General features: G+C 35.0%; 1 long non-coding RNA gene across 1 annotated transcript in view; it reads right to left on the bottom strand.

Moving 5' to 3' along the window:
• Positions 1-15,165, bottom strand: part of LOC124888501 — a 53,131-nt gene extending 37,966 nt beyond the window's left edge. Inside the window, exon 1 of the long non-coding RNA XR_007046827.1 lies at positions 14,607-15,165. This is a non-coding gene — a long non-coding RNA (uncharacterized LOC124888501). The remainder of the gene's footprint in view (positions 1-14,606) is intronic.
• Between the last annotated feature and the right edge of the window lie 7,538 nt (positions 15,166-22,703).

The following is a 22,703-nucleotide window of genomic DNA, read 5'->3' on the forward strand; positions in this document are numbered from 1 at the left end:
TGATAACCTCTACTCGTATCCTAAGCCTCGACCTTTGTATCCAATACATTCCAGCATATGACTCATCCAACCAAGTCGTATCCAAAAAATACGATTCATACCCTTTATCCATACCTCTGGAAGATTTAAACCTAAGGAAGAGTTAGACATTGCCCACCATACGAGTCCTCGATACGACTTGTACCCTGGCGTATGGTTCATGGTGAGCCACTTGTACTTAGATCCAACCTAAGTAACCAAGTCTAAGATTAAGTTAAGGAACCAAGCAATCCATAACCACTAATACGACTTATACCCCTAAGTGTATCCATTCAAGTAACCAAAATCCATCCCACCAACCAATACTGGCCAGCATATGACTAGACCATACCATCCGTACCCCAATATACGGCTCATACCCATGGGTCGTATTGAGTCCAGAGATAAGAATTCCAAGAAATTTTTGAAGATCCAGAAACCACAGTGTTTCAGTCTCCCCCACTAGGACCATTCGTCCCCGAATGACGGACTAGGTAGGGATAACCACTAGCACAAGTCATTTGCATTATCAAATATATTTCCAATCTTTAACAAAGGTTGAAAACATAGAGGTAAAGATATTAATATTTCCTTTAACAAACTCAAAAATAAAGATATGTTAAAGATACACACCTTCAGTACGAATCCAAGAAGTAGAAAACAAATGCAAATATTTGGACTTCCCGTCCTCTTCCTCTTCCGATGTAGCTTTTTCCACCTTATGGTTCCACCAAAGAACCTTAATCGAAGCCACATCCATGGTCCGCAATTGACAAACCTACGTATCCAAGATCTTAATCGAGATTTCTTCATAAGACTAAGAATCTTTGATACCCAATCTTTCCAATGGAACAATAAAAAAAGGATCACTAATGCACTTTCTCAACTTGGAAAGATGAAAGACCGAATGAACCAGACTCAAGCTAGAAGGCAACCCCATCTCATTAGCAACATTACCAATTATCTGCAAAACCTCATAAGGACCAACATATTAGGGAATGAGCTTCCCCTTCTTACCAAAACACACTACTCCCTTCATTGGTAATACCTTGAGGAAAACCTTATCCTTAACCTCAAATTCCAAGTCTCTATGCCTAACATCCGTATAGTACTTTTGGAGACTTTGGCCAGCCTTGAGCCTCTCCCAAATAATCTTCACCTTCTCTATAGCTTAGTAAACCAAGTCAGGACCAAGCATATTCACCTCACAAGTCTTAAACCAACCAATGGGAGATCTACACCTTCTCTCATATAATGCCTCAAAAGGGGCTATACCAATACTAGAATGATAGCTATTACTGTAAGCAATTCCACCAAAGTAGATGCTCAACCCAATTGCCACTATAATCAATCACATAAGCCTAAAGCATATCCTCCAATGTATGAATAGTTCTCTCCACTTACCCATCTATCTGCAGGTGGAAAGAAGTACTCAAACTAACCTTAGTCCTAAACCCTTTCTAAAAAGACCACAAAAAGTGAGACATAAGTTGTGTACCATGATCAGAAATAATTGAAACAGGCACACCATGCAGCTTCACAATCTCCTAAAGATACAACTTTGCATAGTCCTCCACCGAGAAGGTAGTCCGCACTGGCAAAAAGTGGGCAGACTTAGTCATCCTATCTATGATGACCCAAATTGAATAATTTTATTCCGAAATTTATGAAGACTGGTAGCAAAATCCATATTGATCACTTCCTATTTCCACTTGGGCAAATCAATTTCTTGATACAACCCTTCTGGCCTCATGTGCTCAACCTTAACCTATCGACACACTATGCACTTAGCAAAAAAATCACCTACACCCCTTTTCATGCCATTCCACCAATATATCTCCTTGACATCATGATACATCTTAGTCGAACCAGGATGAATAACATAGCACGGTTCATGCACCTCAACCAAAATCCTTTGTCGCAAAGCGTCAATATCAGGAACACACAACCTCCCTTGGTATTATAAAGTATCATCACCAATGATCTTAAACACCACTACCTTTTGCCCACCAACATCACTCTTGATTTTCATCAACACAGGATCTAGTACTTATTTCTCCTTAATTTCTTCACCAAAAGATGATCGAACTACTTTTTTCACCATCACACCACCATCCTTGGGGTCCAAGAGGAGAACTCCAAGATTAGCCAAGCGGTGAATATCCTTCACCGATTCCCATTTTCCTTCCTTTATATAAGCCAAACTCCTCATGGATAACCTGCTAAGACCATCATCAACCACATTAGCCTTACCTGGGTGTTAGTAAAGACTCATATCATAGTCCTTGAGATATTCAAACTATCTCCTCTTCCTGAGATTAAGCTCCTTCTGCGTAAACACATACTATAGACTCTTATGGTCAGAAAAGATATCCATGTGCACACCATACAAATAATGCTGCCAAAATTTTAAAGCAAACACAACTGCCAACAACTCTAAATCATGAGTAGGATAGTTCCTATCATCTATCTTCAACTGCTTGGAAGCCTAGGCAATCACCTTCCCATGCTGCATCAACACAAAACCAAGCCCTACCCAAGATACATCACAATAAATAACGAACACATCATTGCCTTCCAACAAAGTCTGAATTGGAGCTGAAGTCAATTTATCTTTCAACTTCTCGAAACTCCTCTGAAAAGCATCTGACTAAGAAAACTTAACCTTTTTCTATGTCAAGTAAGTCAAAGGAGCAGCTATAGATGAAAAGTTTTCCACAAACCGCCTATAATATCCGGCTAAACCCAAGAAGCTCTAAATATCGGTTGGAGTAATGGGTCTATGACACCTCTTCACCACAGCAACCTTTTGCGAATCCACTATGATCCCCTCACTAGAAATAACATGACCTAAGAAAGTTGCTACGTTCAACCAAAACTCACACTTATAGAACTTAGCATTCAATTGTTGTTCCTTTAAGGTCTGTAACACCACACGGAGGTGATTTAGCATAATCCACCTCACTCTTTAAATAAACCAGAATGTCATCAATAAATATAATAATGAATAAATCCAAATACTGATGAAAAATATTATTCATCAGATCTATAAATACAGCCAGAGCATTAGTCAATCCAAATGACATCACCAAAAATTCAAAGTACCCCTACTGAGTATGAAAAGTTGTCTTAGGGATATCCACCTCCTTAATATTTAGCTGATGGTACGTAGATCGAAGATCTATCTTAGAAAAGAACTTGACACCTTGTAACTGATCAAATAGATCATCTATCCATAGAAGAGTATACTTGTTCTTGACTGTCACCTTGTTCAACTACTTATAGTTAATGCACATTCAAAGGGAACCATTCTTCTTGCGCACAAACAACACTGGTGCACCCCAAAGTGATACGCTAGGATGAATAAACCCCTTATCCTAAAAATCCTTAAGTTGCTCCTTGAGTTTCCTCAACTCAGTCAAATCCATTCGATACGGACGAATAAAAATTAGACAAATGTCTGGAACCAAGTTATTACCAAACTCTATTTCCCTATCCGGAGAAACACCAGAAAGATCGTTCAAAAATACTTATGGAAACTTATTAACCACTGGAATTGATTGGAAAGAAGGAACTTCCGAGTTAGAATATTTAACCCTAAACAAGTGAAAAAGATAACCTTTTGAGATCAATATCTGATCTCTAAGATAAGAAATAAATCTCCCCTTAGGTGCTAATGAACCACCCTCCCATTGTATAACCAGCTCACCAGGGAACCTAAAGATAACCCTACTAGTCTGACAATCCAAGGATACGTAACAAGAGTGCAACCAATCCATACCCAGAATAACATCAAAATCCACCATACCTAACTCAAATAGATCCACCAAGGTCTTCTTTCCACCAACAGATACCACACTCCCCTATAGACTCTCTTAGCAATAACTGAGTCACCTACTAGAGTAGAAATAGAAAAATGATATAAAATAACTTTTGAATCAAAACCAAAAGATACGGCCACATAAGGAGTCACATAAGAGAGAGTGGACCCCGAATCAAACAAACAATATATGTGACGAGAAAAAAGCTATAATGTACCAATAATAATATCAGGCAATACCTTGAATTCCTGTCAGGATTCAAAGCGTACAACCTATTTCTACCAACACTAGAACCAAGAGCAGTAACAAAAGTAGATGCCATACCACCAGGTGTAGGAGTAGAAGACAAAGCCACAAGAATCTTATTTTTCCTCATAGCAGCCTTATTAACCGAACAATCCCTGAGTTGATGGCCGTACTGGACATATTTGAAGCATTTTTCTTTTCCTTCATCACAATAATCTCGATGAGGATGACCTCAGAACCGATAAGGGGGGCATGAAAAAAGTAGCTGACCTCTGCTTGCCTGAGATTGGAATCCTTGTGCCTAAAAATTTTCACCACCTTGATGATGCCTGTCACCTTCCTGGTAAGGAGCACTAGCAGAAGAGTAGGAACCAAAACTCCTCCACTTTTTTTTCTGCCATTTGCCACCATCGGACCACTTTGAGACTATGCACCTCTCTAATTAAAAAACTTGCTCATCTACCCTGTTTATCCCTAAAGTCTACCTTCATTCTCTTTTTATCCTCCACTGGCTGTATATGAATAGTCAACCTAGAGATGTCCATATCTTTAATCAGTAAGGCAGTCTTGCTCTCTAAAATCAAATCCTGATTCAACCTAGAAGTGAACTTCCTTATTCTTTCCCGTATGTCATCAACTAAATTAGGAGCATACCTTGACAATTGGTGAAACTTCAAGGCATATTCCTTGACAGATATCCTCCCCTGTTTGACGTTCACAAACTCCTCTATCTTTGATTCCCTAAGGTTTTGAGAATCCAAGCTTTAGAATAGAATACCAAGAAAGTGAAACATTCCTAAATATCTTGTAGCCTCTTTCTTATGAGTGTGGCGCACTACACACCCCTAAAAGAGACTCTACTCAAATTGACTTTGTGGACTCTCAATTGAAAATTAACCTAGGCTCTGATACAAACTTGACGCGACCTAACTAAGGGCCTTATCGAAATTGGCATCCCAAGTCCGAAAGGGACCAAAGACCACCCTTGTACCCAACCCAATCTCCAGTCGCCTTCCCTAAGTTGGCTTAATTTTGAGCATGTAGCAAGATAGTGCAACAACTCATAAGAAGATTCTGGGATAAGATCACAACCGTGAATGATCCAACCGAGTCCAACCTTACCATACCAATAATCCAACCAAACCAAACCAATAAAATAAGGGTCATAACCAAAGATGTTCCAAAATATAATATAATTAATCCCAAAATAAAATATGATGGAATAGTGAGAAATTATGTCCAATGATGGCAACCCTCTAGCTTATTCCTATGCCAAGGCTGACACCAATGCCCATCCCACCCGTTTCAACCCATAGCAGTACCACAAAGCCTCTAACTAAAAGAGTTATAAAATCTGGTTGGGACATGCCCCAGACCATGGTCAAAACCAATATCCAAAATAAATCAAAGTGTTTAGAAATATCCATAACATGAAATAGAGCCTTTCAAAAGGATGAAAGCTCACCACTTCAATCCAAATGCTGATCCCTGAGTCAATCACTATGTCAGAGAAGTAAAATTGATGATTCCTGCATGTCGTGGGTATACAGCTGCTAATAGACAGGTTAGCGGGTTAACGCTAACATGATCTCATGATAAGGATAAGATAATGCCATTTTATGCACACAACCTTGCATATTTATATATAACCATGCTGAGAAATGGGATATGGTTTAGCATACCTTTAAAACCTTTAAAACCTTTACATGAGCTGTGTAGCTTTGCCGTCCTAAACTACCAATGGGCTATATGTGTTCAGCTCCCCCTACTGAAAGGACCCAGTGCTTGAAATCGCACGACCAGGGAAGGAAACCTAGGTTAAGTAGTACATCCTCCTAAATATAGTGTGACATCATGAACATGGTCACCAAGACCAACTGAACATCGATAAATATAAGTTTCTATTTTTGGTCCCTTCAAGACCTCTACTATTCATGACTTTGCTACATATCCTGCCATTAATGCCCTATTAAAATCATTTTTCAAATGACCAAACCATTAATTAATTATTAACCAGGACCATTATTATTGGTATCGTCATACCAATCTTTACTTGCAAGTACTATCCATAGCCAACCATATATAGGTTTAAGGGGACTTCCAAGTGTCCTTCTATCTACCATATTGAACCACTTAGGGGATTCCATATACCCCACAAGCAAAACTATTTTGACATTTAATCTTTCCAAGCCATTTATACTATGCACAATTCCTTTACCAAGTTTTAAAATATGTAAGAGTTACATTAAAATGCTCAATGCAATGAAAACATTATTATAGGAATTTTGTCGAACATATTGGGGAATAATATAACCAATTCCAATTACCATTAAACCATGACCATTCAATCCAATTATCCAAAACCACCATTAATACACATAAAGCATAATTAAAACCATAGAAAATCATAACCAACCATTTAATATCAAAACCCCCAATTTATATTTGAAAATCAAAATCATATAATCAATGAAGTTATGAAAACATTCATATAAACCATGATTCTAGTTAGAATTAAGAAATCGGGAAGAGAACAAGCCTTAAATTAAGATGATGATGAAAAAAATCTCCAAGACAAGCCCAAATAAATCCTCTAGTTGAAACCTTAGCTTTCCTTTCCCAAAAGCTTTTGAGATAAATATAGAGTATTTTACAAAAGTTTCTAAGTGTTATTGAATGGAATAATAGGGTAAATAGCCTACAAAGTAGGTTAGAAGTCATGGGACCTTATAAGGATAAGTGGGGAAATATCTAGAATACTCCCACTTAAGTTGCACAAAATCTCATCCCAGGGATATGACTAACCCTCATGAGTCTTACCCTCTTATACGAGTGGTACCCTTTACTCGTATCATAAGACTCGACCTTTAGATCCAATACTCGAGCATACGACTCATCCAACTAAGTCATATCCAAAGCAAATAATTTAGGAAAACCCAAGGAAGATTTAGACACTGTCCACCATATGAGTCCTGGGTATGACTCGTACCCTGGCTTATGGATCATGGTGAGCCACTCATACTCATATCCAACCTAAGTAACCAAGTCTAATATTAAGTTAAGGAACCAAACAATCTATAGCCACGAATACGACTCGTACCCCTAAGTCATATCCATTCCAGTAACCAAAATCCATCCCACCAACCAACATTTGTTAGCATACGACTGGATCATACCATCCGCACCCTAATATACGGTTCGTACGCATGAGTAGTATTGGGTCTAGAGATCATAATTCCAAGAAATTTTCTAAGGTCCAGAAACTAGAGTATTTCAATTATGCTATGTTTAATGCTATTTTTTGATATAAATTGCTCAGGTTTTACTGCCTTATCTAAAATCTGTGGCCCTCTAAATTTGATATTTCTTTTGAGAAAGAAAAATGTTCTATTGATCTAGAATAACTCTATGTCTCTTTCCCCTACTCTTGGTACTGAGCACTTGTCCTTTGAAATCCATATGATTGCCCATACTGTGGCCACTACATTGCTACCTAGGGTTAGTTCTCTCTGCACTTTATATTAATGAGACACCTTTTTCACACTTTGTATTGCTACTAAGCATAAAATTAATCTATCCTCTTTTATCTTCAGTTATATGATTGAAGTCTCACTTGATCCTACCAGTCTCCTTTATGGGCTCATTTTTACTCATATTTTAAAAGTGGGTAATATGTATCTTTGTGTTGCTCCATCTAACTATATAAAGCAATGCTACAATCTATAATGTTTGGATGTATGGTTGTATTCTAGTTGATGATGCATGGGCTTAAATTTTTGAAAATTACTCTGTTGGCAGTCCATCCTCTCCTAAATTACATTTCTCTATTCCTCCTTCTCATGCTTCTGGTTCCTCCTCCATGGATGTTGATCTTTGGTTGATCTAAATTGATTCCAAACTTAATAGCTTAAAGGATCTTCTACAACATACTTTTTTTCAACTTGATAGAGGATACTAACAAGGAAACTAAAACAGATGTTGCGCGACTTTGGGTCAAATTAGATCAAGTAATTACGGAGGAAACAAAAATTGTTGCAAAAATCTAGGCCACGACTAATACACTTTCCACCATAATTGTCAATCAATTCACCAATCTAGAGGATGCTACTTCTCAAACTCTAGCATATTTCTTCCATCCTTTTGAACAACCTTTTATTGTTGTTGTTGCTCCCTAAGTATGCTACTTGGATAGTTTTTACTTTATTTATTTTTGGCTTATATATGGGACTAAGCTCATGAATACTCTGTCTTGTTATGCTTTCTATTAGTCCTTTTGTTACCTTAGGGCTATTCTTTCTTTTTGATTGATTTTACAGAGGAAAAAATGTGTGTTATTCAGTTTGCAGGATATGTCGACAAGATGAGATAACCCAATTCAGAAGGAACCAATGCTACTACTCAGGGGAGCCTAAAAAGAATGTTAACTATATTTATGTTTTTATTGTCATTCATCAAAAATGGGTAGATTGATAATGTTGATTTTGATGAATGATTTTTCATAGGATTTTAGAAAAATAATAATCATAATTCTTGATAAAAAATCAGAAAGGAAGAAGTGTCAACAGAAGGTCTTAAAAAGAAAGAAGATCATTATAATCCTATAAGCATTTAATAATGCATATCTCGCCTAAGGAAGGTAATAATTCTCCTTGTACCAAGAAGATATGTTGTGTCTCTCCCTTCAAGGCTTACTTAGTTTAGATTTTCCTTATAGTCTTTACTTATTCTTGGAAATTGGATATATCTTATTCCATTTTCAAGAAAAAAAGTTTTTGGGTTGTCTTCTACATTTATCTTTCAACGAATAGTAGTATCCCAACCATTACTATTTAAATAATGGAAGACAAAGGAAGAGACATACATTTGTCTCAACCTTCTCTAGTTTTTTACTATACTTTATTCAAGCATTGTATTCACTTGTGTTTCACTGTGCATTTTAAAAGAAAGGAGAGAAATACATAGTTGGTGAGGAACTATATCAAAAAGTGAGAAAAAAAAGGAGTTTGAGTTATAGCCAAAAGGCTTAACTCAATACTAATAATTTGATTTGAAAAACAAGAACTAGTAGAATCCCTCGCAACCTAAGGGGACTGGAATAAGACCTATCTAAGGTCCCAACCAGTATAAAATATGTATTGCTGCACTTACTTTCAGTATTTATCATTTTATATTCTTGAAGTTTTCACAAATTTTCTAGATTAGCCGACTAACCTCACAAGTTGACTATAAAAAAGAGTAATTCACCCTCTCCTCCCTCTCTTACCACTTCATCTAGTTCCAAACTTAATCAAAGACCTTATCATGTTAATCAAAAAATTTGATATAACTATGAAAAAGAATACTGCATGTCATAAATGTATATCAAATAATATTTATATAATATGTTTAAATCATCACATGTGAGATTGGATCTAGAACATATCGCCATATCCCTAACAATATTGATATTGTAAATTTCTTTTCTATTATTAATAAATATTGTAAGTTAACTTATCGTAATAGGTTAACTATTTTATTTTGTGAATAACTAGTTTCACTTATCATGTATATTTATTTGTAATTTCTTTTATGTTATCAATTAATCAGACCAAGGACTACAAATTAAATTACACAAAAATAGAACAAAACATGCTTAAGCAAAATGCCTTAATTAGTAAGAAAAGAAAAATAGAAAGGCTAAGTTGCCAACAAATGACTTTTTCTGACATAATTTTATCTTAATTCTTATCAATGGTACAACGTATATAAAAAATATCAAAGAATGCATTCAAAAATAAGTTTTTAACATTTTTTTTCAGATAATATTATTTTGACAACTGGAGTTTATTAGCAGTATATATATACGTGAATGAAACTTTACCATTCATTAAGAAAAGCAAACAAAATAGTAATGATTCCTTAAGGAAATTTTATAATATACATATTGACACCAAAAAATTATATTGATTGAAGAACAACTCACATGAGAAAAAATAAGAGGAAGAAGGATAGAAGAAAAGTAGAAGAGAAGAAGAATTTGTAGAGAGAGAAAAGATAGGGAAAGAGATAAAGGAGAATTATTTCGTTGCCATTCTAAAAGTGTGATTAAAATTTGAGGAGATTCTAATTATACTATTTAGAAATAAGAAATAACATAAATGAGTTGGAATTAACAAAAATGCAAAACATGCCTAGTAACAATTTTCCCCGCCAAATAACTATTTTTGAAATAATTGATTTTCGGTTGAATTGGGACTTAATCAATAATAGTAGTATCAATACTCCCCTTTGGAGCTACACCCTTTTCCTAAAGGGAGAATAAATGAAACTTGGTCTTCAAAACTGAAGCTAATTCCCACGTAGCATAAGAGGGGTACAGGTTAGTCCATTTGATTAACCACTGAGCTACAAATCTATTACCACGTTTGATCATTATATTATATAATATTGCTTCAGGAGTAGGACAAAGAGGGATGGCCAAATTGATCACCGGAGGATGAATAATCTCAGAAGGAATAGTATGGCAATACCTGAGTTGGGAAATGTGAAATGTAGATGCAACAAGACTTCATAAGGTAATAAAAGAGTATAATCTACTGCATCAACCTTCTAAACTATAAGATAAGGTCCAAATACCTAAAAATGAGCTTATGATAGGGAAAAGAATCCGAAGATGATTGTCTGTGAGGCTGGAATTTAATATCTGATCACCTACTGCAAACTATCTAGCAATTTTGTAAGAGTCAACCTGAGCTCTTATTCTTTATTGGGCTTTAATAAGATCAAAATTAGCCATTTGCAACTTGAATTCTTAGAAAGAAACACTTCTTCAATAGAAATTGTGGTTGTATCACCAGGTGAGTAAGAAAGATGCAGAAAAGGTGTGAAACCATACAACAGTTTAAACATAGATATTTTGATAGAAGAGTCATACCACCATTCAGCTAAGCCTAGAAAAGAATCAAAATCATGAGGAGAATCTGAACCAAAACACCTTAAATAAGTCTCTATGTACCTATTTATAACCTCACTTGGCTATTAGTTATTGGATGGCAAGTAGTGGAAGTTTGTAAAGTGACTCCCTGAGCATTAAGGAACTCTTTCCAAAACAAATTAAGATAGATGGGATCCCTAAACTAGTGTCAGAAGCAGCGAACCCATGGAGTTTAAAATATGATATAAAAAGATGGGAACCAAGGATTGACTTGTATAAGGATGGAAAAAAGAAATGAAGTGTCCATATTTGGTAAATCTATCAACAATTACCCAAATAATAGTTTTAGTCTTGGAGTTTTAAAGCCTTTTAATAAAATCCATAGTAATATCAGTATAAGGAAGAGAGGGAAAAAAGAGAGGTTGTATAAGACCATAAGATGTAGAAATGCCATACTTGTTCCTTTAACATATTGTGCATTTATGAATGAATTCCAAGATATCCTTCCTAATGCACTATTAGTAAAAATAAGGCAATTCTTTCCTGGTAGTAGCGTCAAAGCCAGAGTACCACATATTAGAATAGAATGCCAAAGTGAGATGATCTAAGTTCTCAATGTTGTATCTTTAAACACCAATAACTTTCCTTTTATCTTTAACTGACTATTGAGCTAGGTGAAAGAGCCTTGAGGAGCAGAAGTGAGGGATTAGATGAGAGTTGTAACTCAGGATCAATAGACTAGCTAGTTTCAATCTCTTACCAAAGAGTATCTTGAACAGGGGATACCATAAGATACGTGAGCTCAGCTCCATGAAACTAGATAAGGCATCAGCAATAACATTTCTTTTCCCTTCTTATATTGAATCTCAAAATCAAAAGAAAGAAGCTTAGCAAGCCATCTAACTTGTGAATTAGTGTGCATTTTTTGTTCAAGTAAGAACTTCAGAGCCTTCTAATCAGTTGTTATAATAAGGGGTTGTCCCATCAAGCAGTATGGCCATTTGGTCACAACAAACATCATAGCTAAAAGTTCCCTCAAAGAAAAATAAGGAAATATGTTAAGGTGCTACACCTTTACTGATAAAGGTTGTAGGTGCCTTGATTGCATCAGTATTGAACTAATTACTGAGCCAGTAGCATCAGTTTCAACAATAAAGGGAATAGCATAATGTGGAAGAGCCAAAATAGGAGCTGAAATGAGGACAGACTTCAGAGAAAGAAAGGTATTTTTAGCATCTTTTAACCAATGAAAGTTATCCCTTTTAGGCGATATGTGAGAGGTCTATTGATAAGTCCATAACTTTGGATAAAATTCTTATATTAACCAGATAACCCAAGAAACCCTCTCAATTCATTCAGTGTAGTAGGTTGAGATAATGACTGAATAACTACAATTTTATTAGGATCTGTGGCCACACTAGAATGGCCTAGATACTCAACATTAGCAACACCAAAAGCATATTTAGATCTCTTAGCTAACAAGCTATGCTGAACAATGACATCAAAAACTTGATGCAAATGACATACATGATCTTGTAAGGACAAACTATAAATTAAAATATCATCAAAAAGACCAGCACAAACTTTCTTAAGAGTGGTTGGAACAAGTGATTCAGAAGACACTGGAAAGTTTAGGGAACATTGGTTAAGGAAAAGGGCATAACAAAATATTTATATTGTCCCATGTGAGTTCTAAAGGAAGTCTTGGGTACATCTTCAGGCACCATTCAAATTTGGTAATAACCAGACCTAGCATCAATTTTAGAAAAGATAGATACACCAGCTAGTTTATCTAAGAGATCATCAATAATGGAAATGGGAAATTTATGCTTCATAGTAACATTGCCCAATTTTGCATAATCCACACATAGCCTCCAAGTACCATTTTTTTTTTTGCATACAGTACTACTAGAGAGGCAAATGAGCTATTAGCGTACTGAATTACACCTTGATCTAATATGTCCTTCATCAATGTTTCAAAAATGTCCTTCTTCACTGAAGAATACCCGTAAAGTCATAAGTTTATAGGTTTAGTCCTAGGCTGCAGGGGAATTCTATGATCAAAAGGTTCTTTTCTAGGTGGTAAGGCCACAGGATTACTAAAGATTTTGTTGTTGGCATGAATGAGTTGATCAATAAGAGGAGGAATTGTATTGGTGCTACTTAACTACAAATCATAAAAGTGACCCTCATTAGCCTCATCAGAACTAGTTAGTTAAACCTGTAACATAAATATCTGAACACCTTTACTGTTTCATTTATTTGCAACCTTAGTACTGGAGTGCTTGAATTCCTTAGACACACCTCTCAATAAGTGATGTATACCTTGATAGTAAAAAGACATAGTCATGGCATTAAAATACATAGGCACTAGCCTCAATGTTTTCACCCACAAATCACCAAGATCTACATCATATCTACCCATACAAAACACAAGTAAGTCAGTACTATAAGTAGTACCCCGGAGAACACACTGAAAATTCCTTATAACCCAAGATGTAGTTTCCATAAAGTGTTTCCTAAATTCACATACCCTACCTTAGTTGGGGTAATTTTACAACCAAGAAATTTAGCAACTTCAACATCAATAAAATTATGAGTAATACCACCATCCAATAATACTTGTAAAGGTCTTTTAAAGCTATACCCTACTATATAGATAGTTTGAGAACCTTGCAAGCCACTTAAGGCATAAAGAGTGATGACAGGATTGTCAACACAACCTTCTGACCATTCACCAGTACAGATAATAGTTTTAGTTACAAGGGATGACACTTCAAAAGGCTCATCTTCAGAGTACTCCAAATCCATGACAAAGAACTATTTAGGTAGACTGCACTTACAACCAAATATGTACTTTTCATCACAAAAGTAACATAAACCCTTAGCTTATTTGGCTTGTAATTTAGCTGGTGATATAGCTCTTCTGAAATTGGAAAAATTAGGTAGATATGGGCTATTTGGAGGATTGACAGTTGGTCCTTTATATAGGTGACTAGTGAAAAAGGATGATGGTTTGGGCAAGGCTAGGTCAGTAAGTAAAGTTTTTAAAATGGTTGGAGAGGAACTTGTAGTGAGAAAGGCTTTGGAGATTTATGAAAACAGCAAGGGAAATTTCAACTAAGCGAGCCAGTCTATAGTTTTTTGGCAAGATTTATGGTTTATGCATCATGACAGAATTAACTAATTCATCCTTCAGGCCATCAAGGTAACATAAAATGGGTTGGTCAGTAGTGAGACTGCTTTGGGCTAATAATCTATCAAAAGCAAATTGGTATTCCTTAACAGAACCATTTTTCCTCAATTGTTTCAATTCGAGCATGAGACTCGTAAAATCATCACCAAATGTTTTAGATAAAGCAGCAATATACTCTTTTTAGGGAGAAGGGTAAAAGGAATCACAAATTAGTACATCGCTAAGGAATCATCCTCTAAGTTCAAGGAAACCAAGAGCACCCGTTGATCTTAAGGAGTTCCATCAATGGAAAAAAATTGTTCAACACTATACAACCATGCTTTCAAATTTTCCCCATTGAAATAAAGAAAAAACAAATGATTCCCATGATGAGCAGGAAAACAGTAGGGGTTTTCACCCAAAATGTCCTAACCTGAGTAAGAGTCGTTGTCTTAGCAGATGAGGTCACCGAAATATCATTTACCTTTTGTGAGATTTGTACCCGTCAATTGAACTATTCAAATAGTTCACCAGTTGAATAAGCTTCATACGACTATGATCCATATCACTATGCAACTTCTGATGTTGTTGGTCCAGTAAGGCACTCATGTCACCTAACTGAGCAGCAAGATCTTCGTATTGCTCCTGCAAGTTTGAAGCTATGAAGGCTGAAAAACCATCAGTAGGTTTTCCGTGAGAACTAAGGTTAATGCTCTGAAACTAATTAATACCAAAACCTAATATCAATTGCAAAAAAACTCACTAGGGAACTAAATAAGAGAAAGAAGGATCGAAGAAAAGTAGAAGAGAAGGAGAATTTAAAGGGAGAGAGAAGATAGGGAAAGAGATAGAGGTGAACTATTTCATTAACATTTCAAAAGTGTGATTACAACTTGAAGAGATGATACTTAATACTGTTTTAAAAATAAAAGAAACTACATAAATGACCCAGAATTAATAGAAATGTAAAACATTCCTAGTAACTATTTTCTCACCAAATAACTACTTTTTGAAATAATTGAATTTTTGACTGAATTGGGATTTAATCAGTAATACTTGTATCACATACAGCCTAAGAGAAAAGCTTGATTAAATTAGGTCATAATGATTAGACCATGTGCATCTCTTTAATTGAGGAGGGTGCCTCCTATTTTATAATTAATAGGGGGAAATCATGTCTTGAGTTTTTCCATAAACAACAACAATAACATACCCAGTGTATTCCCACAAAAGGAGATTTGGGGAGGGTAAAGTGTATGCAATCCATATCATTATCTTAAATGAAGTAGATAGACTATTTTTGATAGACCCCAACTTAGGACAGATAGTAGTATAACAAATAAAAATACATAAAGCACGCAAAAAATGAGATAACATGCCGTTAAATAATAAAGTAAATAAGACATTACAAGGTAATACTATAAACTATCTACTCGAAGTCAGAGACATCACCGAAACAACACAAACAAGAAACTACAGGAAGAATACAAACATAGCACTCTTCCCTACTATTACGAATGAATTTGTACCCACTAAATCTCTACCCTAATCCACATCCTCCACACCTTCCTATCAAGAGTCGTGTCCTTTGTAAATTATAACTTCTCCATATCATGCCTAATCACCTTCCTCCAATATTTGCTTAAACTACCTTTACCCTACCTAAAATTATTCATAACCAGCCTATACCTATGTGCTAGAGTATCTGTGCAACTCTTCATCACATGTCTGAACTATTGCAACCTCACTTCCCATATCTTGTCCTCCACGAAGTCACTCTCACCTTCTTTCGCATAATTTTATTTCTAATTCTATCTTTCCTAGTAAGTCCACACATCTATCACAATATTCTTACCTTTACCACCTTCAACTTTTGGATGTAGGAGTTCTTAACATGCCAACACTTTGATCCATACAACATAGTCGATCGGAGTGCCACTCTGTAGAACTTACCTTTAAGCTTAGAAGGTATTTTTTTTATCACATAAGACTCTCAAAGTGAGACTCTATTTCAACCACCCTGCACCTATATGATTTGTGACATCCTCGTTAATCTCACCATTCCTGAGGTGAGAATCCATTTCAACCACCCTTCACCTATACGGTTTATGACATTCTCATCAATCTCACTATTCTCCTGAACCATAGAACCAAGATACTTGGAACTTTCCCTTTTTTGAATGACCTAAGAATCCAGTTTCACTACCACGTCAGCCTCATGCGATAAATCAGTAAACATATATTCCATGTACTTTACTTGGTCCTACTGAACCTAAATCCTTTAGACTCAAGGGTCTGTCTCCAAAATTCCAAATTATCATTAACTCCTCCTCAAATCTCATCAATCAGTACAACATTATTAGTAAATAACTTATACCAAGGCACCTCCCCTTGAATAGGCTAATTCAAGGGGAGTTCTACTTAAATATAAAAATATTCTACGTATGTTTACCTCTTCTACCAAGATAAGGAAAAGAAATATATAGAAAAAAATCATTTAAAAGGCAAATCCACACACGTAATTTTTTACTTTTTTCGGCAGAAACAAATGACCTCGTTGGGTTATTATGTGAACTTATTAAGGGAATCTCGGGATAGTGAGATTAGTGGTATTGAATTTTCACTCTTAACAATCAACCAGTGGATCCTTCAATTTTTTAGAGGGTTTGAAAAGCAGTATGTGTCAAATTCAATGTTTGCTTTCAATGTTTTAGTGGTCAAATAAACCGGTGGATCCTTCATGTTTATTCCGCAATGCTATTTTTTCCTCTCCTTTTTAATGATATATCTGTGAATGTTTTTGGGCTGTGGATACTTTTGGAATTATTATCTCTTTTATTTTCCAGGCTCTTCTTTTTTGATTTATTTTGATAGTTCGAATGGTAAGGGTATCACCTTTTCTCACAGATCTCTTGATTAAAGAAAGGTATTTTAATCCTTTACTTTGCCTTAGTATCTTTTATTTTTTGCAGTAGATAGTGTCAATGTAGTTAGTAGCCACTGTCCTTCAATAACAGACGTGCAAGGTCAACTTCTTTTTCCAATACATTTTTTTTATCATTTGATAGCTTTAATAAACCACCAACTCCTACAATTTTGGGTGATTGACTAAGCTTTATTCTTATGGAGATTTATAACATTGTTAAAAGGATAAGAGATTTTGGATATTATAGTTTTATTTTTGTATGTTCTCATAAACAATTATTTTCTTCTTTATATTTGGATTTGTTATATTTGAGCCGAAGTTCTTCCGAAAACAACCTCCTCCATAGATATTTCTTGTGGGATTTTATTGAATATGTTATTGAGACATGAATTTATGGTTCTTCTAGGGGAGATTTATTCAAAGAGATTGAAAACATTGGACCATAGACACCAAAGAAAGCTCCAGGTAAGTTTTATCTTATATTTTACTTTTTAAAACCTCTTAATTGGGAAAATCTAAACTACACAAACATACATCTTCTCTTAACATCACATCTTAATTTATGAAGATTTTTTACCCTCAAGAAAAAGGATATCATGTAGTGATCGATGGGCCGTAGTTACTTAGTGCCCGAACCGAAAAGGTTTGCTTTCTATTGCCCTTTAGAATCTTTCTTTATGTCCAATAGAGTATAAAGTTCTTTCCTACGCACAAATAATATAATGTTCTTTCTATAGATAGATGAATATTTTATAGACTTTTGGCAAAAAAATAGTTTTTTTGTATATTTTTTCTTTATATCAACTATATGTAGGGCAATTAATAGAAATTTAATTAATTTAATATATTATGTGTTCTGTAGACACATGAATTTTAATCCTCCCTGAGTTTAATATATTTTTCGGCATTAAATATTTTTATTTTTTTGTTCAATATTTTTTTTAGATTTTATTTCATTTTTAATAAGTTTTAGTTGAAAATAAATAAAAAATAATAAATAAAGTTACATTTTTGGGATATTTTTATTTGTATTTGCATTTTAATTTTTATTTTTAAAATAATACAAAAAATTCAAAAATATATTTCCCTTTTAAATTTGAATAAATAAGTTACTAGTTTAGTCTTAATTATATTTGTTTAGTCCATTTATAAACTTTCATTATATTTTTCTAAAATATAAAAATTCATTAGTTAATATTCTTTTATTATAATATTTATAATTTGTTATATATATATATATATATATATATATATATATATATATATATTATCTTAAATCTACCCAACTGCTTCCACCCCTATCTGAATCCTATTTCCCCTCAACTGTTTCCTCCCACATTTCTCTTTTAAGGGGTAACTCTCTAATTTCCCCCAAAAACAGAGAAGACGTACACAGAACATTAGAGAAAAACCAGAAACAAAAAAGAAAAGCCAGAGAGATCAGACAAAAAAAAAACACTTAGAAACCTTGGAGAAGAAAACATAGAAAAGCAGAAAAGAAGAAAGATTGGGGGTTAGAAGTCAGGTCTTCGTTTGAGATTTTGATGACAGTATTGTTATACAACAATAGGTTTTTATTCAATCCTGTATTTTTATTATTTTTATTTATTGTAAATTAAATAATAAATAAAGTTATTTTCAGTAATTTCATGGATTATGTAGTACATGTGGTTATTGTAGTGTCATGTTTTTATTTGTACAATTATTTGAATCAGTGTCTGTCATTTTCTGATTATTCATTGAAATTGTTTTTCAATGTTGAGATATTCCTCTAAAATTTATATGATGATCTAGTTTTCATTGAAAAGAATTGGAAAAGAAAAGAAGAGGAACACACACTTAACATCGGAATACATATTTATACACAGTTACACCAATCCACTTTTTCATATACACAGTTTCACACACACCTCACAATACACATACTCACAAGTAGTTCACTGTACACACGCAACACAAACATCTACATGCATACATATACACATGCAGTAAAATAAAAGACAGAAATAGAGAAGAAATAGTGAAAACCAGTAAAAAGAAGAGTGGAATTGAGAAAGAAAAGTAAAGTAAAAAAGATAGGGGATAACCGCTTCTTTTCCAGTGAAATTGTCACCGGAATAACCATCTCCACCGGCGATCGAGTTCCAAACAAGACTCACCTGCCATAAAATCCATCCCCATCATTATTTTGGAGACCTTCTTCGCCATTGAAAAAGGAAAAATATCATCGAAAACCCCCAACCAGCGTTGCCGCATCTCTCTCCCCATTTTTCGATGCCCAAAAGCTACCATGGCCGGAGAAAACTCACAAGATCCACCTTAAAAAACCACCCCATTGGTACAACTCCAGCAAACTGCCACCAAAAATTCCCTCCAAGTCTGCCGGCGCCTCCTTTCGAATCCTTTTCTCCTTTCTTTTGCCGCACCATGCCGGATTTGACCACCGGCAGGTGGGCTTCGGCTAAGCATTCCACCAGTGGCCCTATCCTTCTACCTTATTTCTTTTCCTCCATTTATTTGTCACTGTCGGCTCACCGTAAGTGATGACCAGTGAGTCTTAATGATTACAAAAATCAAACACCTCTACGTGATATGGACGATCTCCAACTATTGATAAATAAATAGATGTATGTGGGACTTTATGAAAAAGACAGAAAATATCTAATATAGCCAATTCATATTTTACAGTTTTATGACATTTTTAATGTAATTAATGCAGTGCCCATTTATGTTGATTTTCTGATGTTCTTAAACAGTTTTACAATAACATACATATGACCAGTTAATTTCTCTTTTATCTTTATCCATACTTATATCTCTTTCCGAAAAGGGGTTACATCTGGCCAAAATTTATGACTTCTGGCGTTACTCTGTCAAAGCCTTTCGAAAAGAGACACATCTATTATTCCAAAAATTGAATTCAAACCGTTGAGTATTTGTGTTTTTGCTTAGAATGATATCGTATGATTTGGGATATATATTATTTTTAAAGTGAATAAATTTTGGGGGAACATAAAAAAATAAATATAATATGGCTAATTTTAGTATATTTGTATCATTTTATTTTTATTATTATTATTATTTTATTTATTTTATTTTTATTTCACTATCATTAACAAAGCTTGATAATTATTTACTAAATTAATTTATCGCTTTAGTCTAGCATTAAGAATAAATAGCGTTTCGAATAGATAAAATTGTAATGAGTTTATAAGAGACAAACCACGCCTTTAACGTTAGGTAAATTTTAGACACGTTTAAAATTTTTGTCTCAATTAAGAATGTGACGCACACATCTTTCTGAGACATTTAAAAATTCAAGGATGCAACAATGCACCTTGGTGAATATTTTTCTAAACTTAACTTTGAATGATTTATTTAATATAAGATAACACACAACAACAACAACAACAAACCCAGTGTATTCCCACAAAGTAAGGTCTGGGGAGGGTAAAATATACGCAGTCCATACCATTACTTCCAAAGAAGTAGAGAGGTTGTTTCCGTTAGACCCACGGCTGAAGATAGAGATTAGTAAACAGAAGTGTAATGAAACATGCAGCATGATGAATGACATAACACAAAAAGGAATAAGACATACTAAAATAAAATAGAAACCAGAACAATACAAAATAAGATAAATAAGCGCCATATGAAATAAGAGATAAGAAATAGGGCATCCAGAAAATGACACCCACCTAGTAGTAACATACATTCATAGACTAGAGGCACCCACCACACCCAAACCCTCCTGACTAGGGGATCCTACCTATGGAAACAATCCTATGATTACTAACCCAGCTATCCATGAACTCTTCTAACTTCTTGCTCCAACCCAAGCACGCGTCCTAGCCTTCTACCCTTATCTGCGACCTTTACACCTTCCTGTCTAGGGTCATGCCCTCAGTAAGCTGAAGCTGCTCTATATCATTTCTAATCACTTCCCTTTAGTACTTCTTAGTCCTACCTCTCCTCCTCCTGAATCCATCCAACGCTGGCTTCTCATACCTATGAACTGGGGCATCCGTGCCCCTCTTCATCATATGCCCAAACCATCTCAGTCTTCCTTTATGCATCTTGTCCTCCACCAAAGCCACTTCCACCTTCTCTCAGACTGTCTTATACCTAACTCTATCCCCTCTAGTAAGTCCATATATCAAATGCACAATTCTTATTTCCGCCACCTTCATTTTTTGAATGTGGGAGTTCTTGATCATCCAACACTCTGCTCTATATAGCATAGCTGTATGGGCTGCCACTCTGTAGAATTTGCCTTTAAGCTTAAATAGCACTTTCTTATCACACAACACTCCCGAGGTGAGCCTCCACTTTATCCAACCTACTCCAATACGGTTAGATATATCCTCATTAATCTCACCATTCCCCTAAATCATAGCCCAAGGTACTTAAAACTATCCCTCTTACAAACATCCTGGGAATCCAGCCTCACCACCACATCGTCCTCTTTCCTCAAGTTACTAAACTTGCATTCCATATACTTTGTCTTAGACCTACTCAACCAGAACCCTTTAGATTCCAGGGTTTGCCTCCAAACCTCCAATTTTTCGTTCACACCCCTCCGCGTCTCGTCAATCAACACTACATCATAAATAAACAAAATACACCACAGTACCTCCCCTTGAATACATCACATCAATATGTTCATCATCAACACAAACAAGAATAGACTAAGAGTTGAACCCTGGTGAAACCCTATCACGACTGAAAAATACTGTGAGTCCTCTCCGTCATTCTCACCCGAGTCTTTCCTCTATCGTACATGTCCTTAATAGCTATGATGTACAACACCAGGACCCCTCTTGCCTCTAGGCATCTCCAAAGAACCTCCCTAGGGACTTTGTCATATGCCTTCTCCATGTCGATAAACACCATATGCAAATTCCATTTTCTTTTCCTATAATGCTCCACCAATCTCCTCACCAGGTGAATTGCTTTTATCGATAAGCGACTAGGCATAAAACCAAACTGATTCTCAGAAATGGACACGATCTTCTTCAATCTCCACTCCACCACCCTCTCCCAAATCTTTATAGTATAGCTCAACAGCTTGATACCCCTATAGTTGGTGCAAATCTGAATGTCACCCTTGTTTTTATATAATGCAATCATTGTACTCCAACTCCAAGCCTCAGGTATTTTTGCTGTTAGGGGTGTACATAGTTTGGGTTGGTTTGGTTTTCTATTTAAAAAAACCAAACCAATTATGTTGGTTTATTAAAACTATAAACCAAATCAAACCAACATAAATTGGTTTTTTGGTTTAGATTTTAGTCGATTCTTTCATTTTTTTCTCGATTTTTTTTAGCTTTTCTCAGTTTTTTTATCATCTTTATTTTTAAAAATTATATTGTGATTGAAGTTTAGACCAAGTATGTTTTCATTCATGTGCTAATGAAAAACCACTATAATGAAAAATTGAGGAGCGAAAAACTCTCTTGACACTAAAAAATAAGATGAAGAGTGAAAATTTTAGGTTTTAAGTTTATATTAGATTTTGGATCATTTTATTAGCAATTAATGGATAAATATTACAACTTAAAGGCTCAAATATGAATATATATATATATATATATATATATATAT

This window comes from Capsicum annuum, chromosome 11, assembly GCF_002878395.1.
Source record: "Capsicum annuum cultivar UCD-10X-F1 chromosome 11, UCD10Xv1.1, whole genome shotgun sequence".
Lineage (NCBI taxonomy): Eukaryota > Viridiplantae > Streptophyta > Magnoliopsida > Solanales > Solanaceae > Capsicum > Capsicum annuum.